Source organism: Myotis brandtii, unplaced genomic scaffold (genome assembly GCF_000412655.1).
Source record: "Myotis brandtii unplaced genomic scaffold, ASM41265v1 scaffold678, whole genome shotgun sequence".
Lineage (NCBI taxonomy): Eukaryota > Metazoa > Chordata > Mammalia > Chiroptera > Vespertilionidae > Myotis > Myotis brandtii.
The window spans coordinates 416151-426485 of NW_005370648.1; the positions used below are offsets into that span (position 1 = coordinate 416151).

General features: G+C 41.3%; 1 protein-coding gene and 1 long non-coding RNA gene across 3 annotated transcripts in view; one reads left to right on the plus strand and one right to left on the minus strand.

Moving 5' to 3' along the window:
• Positions 1 to 9810, minus strand: part of LOC102255853 — a 16819-nt gene extending 7009 nt beyond the window's left edge. Inside the window, exons 1-2 of one of the 2 annotated variants that reach the window (XR_001359654.1) lie at positions 8551 to 9810; positions 125 to 2064 (exon numbers count right to left, since the gene is read on the minus strand). This is a non-coding gene — a long non-coding RNA (uncharacterized LOC102255853). The remainder of the gene's footprint in view (positions 1 to 124; positions 2065 to 8550) is intronic. The other variant, XR_001359655.1, reaches the window with a different exon arrangement.
• The window catches only part of LOC102256657 (ral guanine nucleotide dissociation stimulator-like 1), a gene marked incomplete at its 3' end in the record, with an annotated part of 176593 nt that overhangs the window by 104681 nt on the left and 61577 nt on the right, over positions 1 to 10335 (plus strand). The gene's annotated exons all lie outside the window — the stretch shown is intronic.

Sequence of the window (10335 nt, forward strand, 5' to 3'; positions counted from 1 at the left end):
AGATCCCACTCTCTGGTCTTCTCTCCCGTTCCCTGGTCAGGGATAGCACTAACATTGAGTATTTCCAAGCTGGGACATGAGAGAAGGCCTCCCATCCTGCCCCCAACATGTGCCAGACTCTTACCTGGGATGTGCTAGGATGGCCATTCTAAGTGGGACCAATTGTAACACTCACAATCTGGTTTGGAATTTAGAGTCTGGCTGGTTCCATAGAAGCCCGAAATAATGCTCTTCCCTCTTGCCTGCTTACTTTGCTCATTTCCTTCTTTGCCTCCCTTACTTTGGACCCAGGAACAGTATGTACCGTGCAGGTCAGTGCCTCACACATAGGATGTGCTCTGTTAAAGTCATTAAAATAGTCATTTATTTATCTGAGCCTTCACAGAGGATTAGTTATGGGATAATGGGATTACATAAAACAAAACAAAAGCATACTTCATGTGTCCAAGGGACATATATCCAGTTAGTATATTATACTATTACGACAAATTAGTACTCACAAAGTGAAGATATAGTACTAACTTCTTTTTTGGGGAAAAAACATACAGTACCAGCCTATTCCCAATTACTATGTAAGGATGTGAAAGTTGGACAATGAAGAGGCTGATAGGAAAAAAATGGATTCATATGAAATATGGTGTTGGAGGAGAGCTCTATGGATACCCTGGACCGCTAGACAGAAGAACTAGTAGGTCCTGGAGCTAAACTGACAAAACTGAAGCTGTCCTACTTCAGACACATAAGAAGGTAGGGTTCTTTGGAAAAGACAATAATCCTGGGGAAACAGAAGGCAGTAGGAAAAGGGAAGACCAAATATGAGATGGATTGACTCCATCGAAGAAGCGATAGGCCTGAGGCTACAGGAGCTGAGCAGGGCTGTTGAGGACAGGACATTGGGCATGTCACTCATTCACAGGGTTGCCTGGAGTCAGAGCGGTATGTTTGGTGAGCTAGTGGGCCATGCCCAGGAGTCTGTTCAATCTGAGTCCTGGGCTTTCCCCTATTCTGTTCCTTCTGCCTGGTTGCTTGCCCCTCACCCCCAACCCCTCCCTGTGCTATTTCTAATTCCATCACATCTTTCAGAACTCACTTTCAAGATTATTCTCTCTGGGAAGCATTCCTGAATCCTATAGGCTCAGCTTGTATACTCCAATAGCAACCTTTCTCTCAGCATTTATGATACTGTAATGTGCATGTTTTGTCTGTTTCTCTCTCTAATCTGTTAGCACCACAACTGTCTTGTCAAAATTTATTTCTGTATTGCCTAGCACAGTGCCTGATATATATAGTGGACACTCAGCAAATATTTACTGCATATTCATTGAGTCAATAATAAGTAGGTAAAGAACTCTTTTTCAGAGCCTAGAATAATTTCAGAATCAGAATACATCAGAGTAAATTTCAGAGTTATGATCTAGCCTTTGGCTAAAGTGACTCTCTTACCTTTACTGATTTCTGTTCCATTTAACAGATGTATTAACAGGGATATAGATTTGGCTGCATGTAACAGAGAGAGCCCATTTCACTACAATGTAAACAAGAAGGAATTCTATTTCTCTCTCTCATGAAATGGTCCAGAGACAGGCAGTCCAAGGCTGGTATATGGCCGCTTTGTTCTGTGAGATGATGGCCATGGCCAGGCTCTGTCTATCTTGCTGCTCCACCATCCAAGGACGATATCCTTGTCCACATGGTTAACTGTCATGCAAAAATCCTAGCAGGTCTAATTTTGTTTGGAAATCTTTGGAACCTACACCCAAAGCGAATTTAATTTCTTTTTGGTACCTGGAACTGATTCTAGGCCTTTTGGACCTCCTTAGGGCATCTTGAGTCTGCTATAAATTTATAGAACTAATCACATTGAGGGGTTTTCCGCTGATTTCCCAATCCCCACTTTACCCCTAAGCCTTTTCGGGTGGGGAAGACTAAAAACTTAGCCCGAGTTGGGTACGTATGCCAAGAATACCAGCTGGTCCTCGTGCTAAGCTCGTGCAGCCTTCATTTCAACCAAGGGTGGTGTGGTTTCCTCAGGCACGGGGCACATGAACGTCACAGCAGGACATCCTGGCAAGTTATAGGAGAGAAATTCCTTTGAATAATGTTAAACACATTACCTATTTGGCTATAAGAAAAAATATACTACTTATTTTGTTATAAGGTGGCCACATAACTTATGATTGCACCATCATTTCTTTACAGCACTTTTCTGTTGGGTTTATGATATTCTGGAGAGAAATCATTAGATTTTATGATTAAGGTTTGAGATGAAGGCCACCCAACTCCATCAATTCTCCCCTCCCACAATGTCCTGTCCTCAACAGCCCTGCTCAGCTCCTGTAGCCTCAGGCCTATGGCTTCTTCGATGGAGTCAATCCATCTCACAATTTTAAAAAATATATCTCCCTCCCTCCCTCCCTCCCCTTGGAGGGGAAGGGCAGAAAAGCCAGGGTGGAAGTGAGATCTCTGTGTAGCTTTCCAGAGCAACAGCTATTTGCCTAACTAGAAGAAGCTGAATAAACCAAGGTCATGACACATCCCTTCTCCAGCCCCAAACTAAACACGTTTTCATTCTACAGACCTCACTTTACTTCTTAGACAAAACAGGATCAGTATGAATTCGTCTGACTTGATTCTGCCAGTTGAACAAGAAAATCAGAAGAACCAAAGATCTGTCTAATATTGTTCCTGGCAAAGGCATTATATGAGATATTTTCTGATTTTTAAGAAGACATGATATACAACCAACAATCAACTCTCTAAAGTGGTAAAGTTCACTCTTCTTTCTGTTTTGCTTGTCCCTGTGTGAATAGTTACCAATATTTGTAGCGTTTTGGTTAATTATTGTTATAGTTATATTTCCATTATATATGTTTTTCTTTTCTCTCCACCTTCTCAAAACTTCTCCTTTAAGGCAGAAACTTTCCATTCATGGTTTCATCCAAAAGACAAATATTTCTGGGAAAACACTGCATTTAAGCTATTCAGCAATTCTGGTGTTATGTAACTGACCACACTAAGGCTTTCAATTAACTTTGGCTACATTTTATTGAAGATTGTCATCGAATAGAATAAGTAGCCATAATATAAAAAAAAACCCTTTTTTATGCTTTTAAACAGGGGACGTCCTCTTGAAGTATGTATAATTTCTTGTGATAGCAACACAAGGTAAATCTCATCCTTTTCAGTATTCTAAAGTCCACTGACTATATCCCAAGACTGATTTTAGCATTGGAGAACTTTTAATTGCATGAGCTTTCCTTTCTGAGTTCATTTCCACAACTCAAGCCCTCTGTGTTCTTCTCTTCCTCATGCTCTTCTCTCTCCTTAATTTTGTTTGGTCTTCTTCATCTGTGGGTGCCTAGAGACTCTGTTTCTCTTCCCCTGAGAAGGGATCATATGATTTATGGTTTCAAACAACTTCCTTATATACATACCAACTTGCAACTAATGTTCTTCATTTCTAGTCTTTATCTTTCCTTCTGATCACTCTTCAATATCTCTGTTTTCTTTCTCCTCAGAACTGAACTTGTAATGTTTTTTTCCCCAAAGCAGAGAATCCCCCTCCCCGCTTTTTCTTTATTTTCATGTCTCCACTTCAATCCCAGTGTCCCAGCCTTAAAACCTTGTAGGTTTTTTTCTTTCCCCTCCTATTTACTTGCAATATGCTGCCTATCATCAGGTTGCAACATCAATTTTTCAAAAAAAAATCACTGAGATTCATTTCTTTATTTCAAATCTCTTTCCCCTCCTGTTTACTTGCAATATACTGCCTATCATCAGGTTGTAACATCAATTTTTTTTAAAAAAAATCACTGAGATTCATTTCTTTATTTCAAATCTTGTCTCAACCTAGGTGTTAAATATTTGGCATGTCCACTACTCCAACAGCTTCCTGTCAGTTCACTCTACCTCCATGCTTTCTTCCCTCTAAGCCAACCTATGGGAAATTATTAGAATCATCTTATTCACACTCTGCTTTATCATTTCAATGTCCTCTTCAGAAAAATTCAAGAATCTCCACCAACCAACTACTTTATCCAAACCTCATTTCCTTGGAGTGTATGAGCCACTTCTCCAACCAAATATCATCTTTGGACCTGCCATCCTCTCCCCTGGAAGACCTCTCTCTCTTCCTCCCAGTCCATATTTCTTTTTCTTTAAAGGCTGTAGCTGACACAGCCTTGCTAAAGGCTGTAATTATCTGCAAGTCCTTTAAGAGTGAGTGCCTCCTGACCAATTTTCTGTGTCCTCTGGGTGACACATTGCACAGTCTGCCGGCTTTCCTAATCTGTACTCTCTGGTCTGTGGATTTGCAAAGTCCATTTTTCACTTATGTGCTTTATGTCCTTTCTCTACTTTTAGAGTATAAGCAACTTAGAGGTGGAGACAATATTGAGTGATTCATTTATATGACTCAACAACAATCACTAAGCACTTACTGAATTTATAGCATGGCATTTATCTACATATTTAGCTGTCAATCAAATAGTTGAGCATCTATTCTGTGCTAGGCACTGTGTGAGCTGCTAGAATACAGTGGTGAGAAAAAAAAACCAGACATTTCCTCTGTCTTTGCAGGGTTTGGGGGAACAGACATTTACCAAATAATCATACAATTAAATGTAAAATTACAACTGTGATAGAGCTACGAAGAGAGGAACATGGTGCCATGAGAGCACATCTTAGGGTGGGAGAAGGGAAGAGGGAGGGATGTCCCCAAAGGGGAGAATCACATGTGTAAAGGCTCTGTGATGGGGGGAGCCGGATATGTTCAAGGCGACGATGACGATGACTACTACTACTAGACAACACTGAGTAGTAACCATGGTGCCAGATACTGTGCTAAGGGTTTGGTGTGGATTATCTTATTTAATTCTCACTATGAGCCAAGGTGTTTGTATCCCTATTTTTTATAGGCTTAGAGATGTTAGACACCTCATCTCAGAGAGAAGTGATGCATCTAGGACTCAAAGCCACCACGTTTAGTCTCTAACTTATAGTGGTTCTAACTTATTTGGCTTTTCAGTACCATTTTAATACCATTATTATGGAAAAAGTAGGTTCCTTTAGCCCAAAACAACATATGATTTGGCTAATTGCCCAGTGCGTCCTTCTGTAATTTTGGTCAAAGTCTTCATGGCATCAGGTCCCTATCTTCCATTTTGCAGAATGTTTTATTATATATAACACAGACCTGGCCTCATGTCTGAGCTGACTGTTATATGTTTTCAATCAAGGGAACAGATTTCTAGCTGTCCTTTTTCTTTTACAGAAATCTATAATTATATGAGGAATAATACTCATTAGTCCAAGTTACACATAGTATTCCAGTAACCAACTTCCTCCTCAGGGGAGCATCATCAACAATTAAAAGTAACCACCAACTATTGGTAAAATGTTTGTCATCATGACCAGGGGAGTCCCCTGCTTTTGGCCTGCCATCTGTCAGGGCTATGTTTATGTTTCCTCCTTCTCCACTTTCTACCCAGGGCAGCCTCTTCTTTAGTTGTAATAGGTGCATCTAACATTGGCTTGTGAGTTGCTTCCTTAAATAGAACTTAATAACAGCATTGAGATTTTAATTTATACCTTAGAGTATCTCTGTGATAATTAATAAAATTACTTTGGTCCCTCAGAAAATAGAAGCAACTCCCTATTGCTTAAAGAGTGTTTAGAGGACTGTACATTTTTTTATCCTCACCTGAGGATATTTTTTATTGATTTGCGAGAAAGGAAGAAAAAAAGAAAGGAAGGAAGGAAGAAAGAAGGAAAGAAAGAAAGAAAAAACAAAACATCAATGTGAGAGAGAAATATTGATCGGTTGCCTCCCATACATGCCCCGACTGGGGATAGAAACTGTAACCTAGGTATGTGCCCTGATCAGAAATTGAACCTGTAGCCTCTTGGTGTATGGGACAACACTCCAATTAACTGAGCCACCTGGCCAGGGTGAGGACTGTTCATCTTTAACCAAACATGACTGGATCTTTGCCCTTTGCAATGCAAGGTTGAAAATTTAAGAGAAGAGTGGGTACACAGGGCAACCCCAGTCAGCATAGCTAGAAACCACTCCAGCAGGCTGCCCAGCTGATAGTGGGGAGCAGAACATGAAGTATATTGGTGAGCAACATAGCCCATAGGCCTGAAGAACAGTAGTCTGCCTTTTGACAATACCTGAATATTGTTGGGTAAAGGAGTAAAAAAGCAACATTTATTTGCTTATGTCCTCCATCAAAAGTTTTTTAGGGACATACAGATAGCTGAAGGTATAGTTTCTGAATAAAATGTTGCCAAATGGCTATTATCAATTCTATTCAAAAGTGGGAAAGGTTTTCAGACTCATCACTTTAGGTAAGGCTGCAGGCATATAGAGGCAACAGGCACTCAGCAGCCTGAAGGTGTGGAGGGGAAATCCTGACCTCTCACGTATTTAGCTTTCTTCACCTAGCTGCTTTGGCTGTTGTTGTTAGTGTTATTATTATTGATCTCTTAGGACCGTTTGCCAAACTTTTCATTGGGCATAGGACATTATAGTCCAGCAATGAGTTTGAGGACAGAACCAAGGCCTTCCCATTTCTTACCATCCCATGCTGATATTGCTGTCTTCAAGACAAGTTTTTTAGCCCCAGCTGGCTTGGCTCAGCCGATAGTGTCAGCCCGTGGACTGAAACATCCCGGGTTTGATTCTGGTCAAGGGCCCTGGTCGTGGGCTCTGTCCCCAGTAGGGGGCATGCAGGAGGCAGCTGATCAATTTTTCTCTCTCATCATTGATGTCTCTCTCCCCCTTCCTCTCTGAAGTCAATTAAAAAAAAAAAAAGACAAGTTTTTCACCCTATATATCCAAGTACAATATCCATTATTCTTACACTGCCCACTCTTTTCTGTTATGCAGTCCAAGCTATTACCCAAGCAAACATGTAAACAACCGGCAGATGCAGATTGCAAACCAAGAGCAGTAAATGAACACAGATTTACATTAAAGGGAAAGAATGGGAGGATGGGGGCGGGGGGAGGAGATACGTTTTTATTCAAGGCTTCTGACATTCCAAGTACTTTTTAGGTGCTTTATTATTAACTATGATGATGTACAGTAGATCTCTAGAATTTTTCCATCTTGCATAACTAAAACTTGATATGCATTGCAAACCAAGAACAGTAAATGAACACAGATTTACATTAAAGGGAAAGAATGGGAGGATGGGGGCGGGGGGAGGAGATACGTTTTTATTCAAGGCTTCTGACATTCCAAGTACTTTTTAGGTGCTTTATTATTAACTATGATGATGTACAGTAGATCTCTAGAATTTTTCCATCTTGCATAACTAAAACTTGATATGCATTGAACAGCAACTCATTTCCCCTCCCCTCCTTTTCCTGGCAACTACCATTCTACTTTCTGCTTCTATGAGTTTGAATGCTATAGATACCTCATATAAATGGAATTATGCAGTTCTGTCCTGTGATTGGCTCATTTAACTTAGCATAATGTCTCAAGGTTCATCTGTGTTGTCACATATGACAGGATGCCCTTGTTTTTTGAGGCTGAATAATATTCCATTGTATGTATACACCACATTTTTTTTAATGCATTCATCTATTGATGGAGATTTAGGCTATAAAATCAATATATAAAAAGCAATTGCATTTCTGTATACTAACAATGAAAATGAAATTAAGAAAATCCCATTTGCAATAGCATCAAAAATAAAATACTTAGGAGTAACTTAACCAAGGAGATCAAAGACTTGTACACTAAAAACTATAAAACCTTATTGATCTCCTTTTAATAAAACTTGACTTGTTATCTTAGGATCATGCTAGGTCATGGGTACACTAATCTGATAAATAAATTCAAACTTAGTTATAAATGACTTGTTGGTTTATCCTTCCCACATTATGACTAGGAGTATTTCACCCAAAGGTGTGTGTAAGAAGGTAACACTGACAGAGCTGCCTGCAGGTGAAATATTTAAAAATAAATATTTTAAGAATTATAAACTGCAACACTAGATTGCTCTATCTAGCATAAAACCAGCCTTTTTTCACCCTAGCCAGTTTTGCTCAGTGGATAAAGCATCAGCCCATGGACTGAAGGGTCGCAGGTTCAATTTTGGTCAAGAGCACAGGGGCATGGCAGGTACCTCTGTTGGGATCTTGTCCCTGCCCCGGTGGGAGCATGTGCGGGAGGCCACCAATCGATGTGTCTCTCTCACATTGATGTTTCTCTCTCTTTGTTTCTCCCCCTCCCTTCCACTCTCTCTAAAAATCAGTGGAAAAATATGCTCAGGAGAGGATTAACAATAACAACAAAAAACCAACAACCAGCCTTTTTCTTTTTTTATCAGCATTTGGACAAAATCACATTCTTTATCAGGTATAAATACAAGTAATTATTCTTGGGAAAACCTCTCTGAAATGATAAGTTCAGCGAGAAGACATCATTTTAGATTTCCCTACATGGCATGCATACAGAACTTCAGTGAGTCTGGGAAAATACAGTTTGGGAGGAAGTACAATAATAAGGGAATGGGACTCTTTTTGGTCACTTACCATGTGCTAGAAGGCTTGCAAACATATTTCATTTAATCCTGTTCAAACGCCATGAGGTAGATGTTGGTCCCACTTTGCAGATGAGGAAATTAACGCCCAAGGAAGTAGAGCCAAAGTTCTGCCTTCATGTGAGTGTGGATTTGAAGCTGGGTCTGCTCGAAGTCTGTCCTTTTCTCTTTCCCCACCAGGTGGCCAGCCAGGGAGAAGTTATTAGCTTCCCTGTCCAGGAAGGCTTCCTGGAAGGGGTCAGGGCAAATAAACGACTTGATATCCCCGAAGTAGAAAATCTTCAGTCATCTTCAAATTTGCAGCGACGGTGAAATTAATCCAGGGGTACATCTTGTGGTCTTTAGAGTCACTGAATAGGTTCTCCAGGGGTAGCCCGGGGGCCTGAGGATGACTTACAAAGCAGGGAGTTGGGCTTCCACATGATTTTCCTCAGGACTCTGGGGCCCTTGTCCTGGTGCTCACAGAAGGATCTGGTCTTCCTGTCTCCACAGTTACTGAGCCCTGGAGGTTCTGGTTGGGTGAGGAGACCATGGCTGAGTGACTCCAAGATGTCCCCAAGTGTCCTAATGCCCTTTGTTTTTCCTTGATGGACTGTGTCATTATTCTGCCTTCCTGGGAACATCAGAACACTTGATTCTCTAGCTTTTCAAACAGCTCGTGATATATTTATTATTAACCAGGGCCTACCTTATGCCTTACCATGGCAATTCGTGAGAGATCTTTAAAAACAAAACAAAAGGCGATTAAACTCATTTAGGGGTGAATAGTGTAAAAGACATGAGCCCTAAGGGTTTTGTAATTGGCATGGAATTCCATAATGTGCCCAAGTTTGATTCCATTATCCTCTGGTATCGTGCTGTTGATTTATTAACATGGAGTCTAAAAATGGCCATAATCTTTTGTCCTGAGAGCAGATCTTTCTGTTATGACAAAACTCCCTCTGGCATGCTCTCCATGAACGGCTTTCCCCCCGTGGCTATTATCCTGCTGTGTCCCTACAGTTCAGACAACTGGAGATGGTGACAACTCACAAAAACTCACCCACCCACTTTCCACTCACTCAGTCCCAGCAAAACCCTTTTCTGCCTTCCCTCCCACGATGGCCAGGTACTGTGGGATGACCTATGGTTTGTAATGGATGGTAGAGTCCAGAGTAATTGCCTGTGTGTAGAATGATGATGCAGACCAGGGTTCATACCCGGGCACAGGTTCTGGTACAGCCTCTGAGCAATTCCTTTTTCTTTTCTTTTCTTTTCTTTCTTTTCTTCTTTTCTTTTTCTTCTTTCTTTCTTTCTTTCTTTCTTTCTTTCTCTCTTTCTTCTTTCTTTCTTTCTTTCTCCCTCCCTCCCTCCCTCCCTCCCTTCCTTCCTTTTTTCTTTTTCTTTTGCCTTAATGAAAAAACTTTCTGCATTCTAGTATTGCTTCACTCATGGGGCCGCCCTGATTTAATCAGCATTCCATAGGTAACAGGCAGATAACACGTTTTTCCAACCCTCTCCTCCCATCCTACTTGCACTCCTCCTCCTTTATTTCTTTTAGCGAAGGGAGAAGATACATTTCTGTCCCCTAGACCGCACCAGATTCTTTTTTGGCACCGGGTGACCGCCGGGGAGAAGCGGGTCACCTGCAGAGCGGGGGCGAGCATTCCCCGCTAACTTGATCCCTGGGGCTGCAGGAGCGGAGCGTGCGCTCCCAGGCACAAACAGGAAAGCCTGACATCACGGAGTGGCGGAGTGGCGCGGGGAGGAGTCTGCGGCGCCCTCGCTGGCTGCTGGC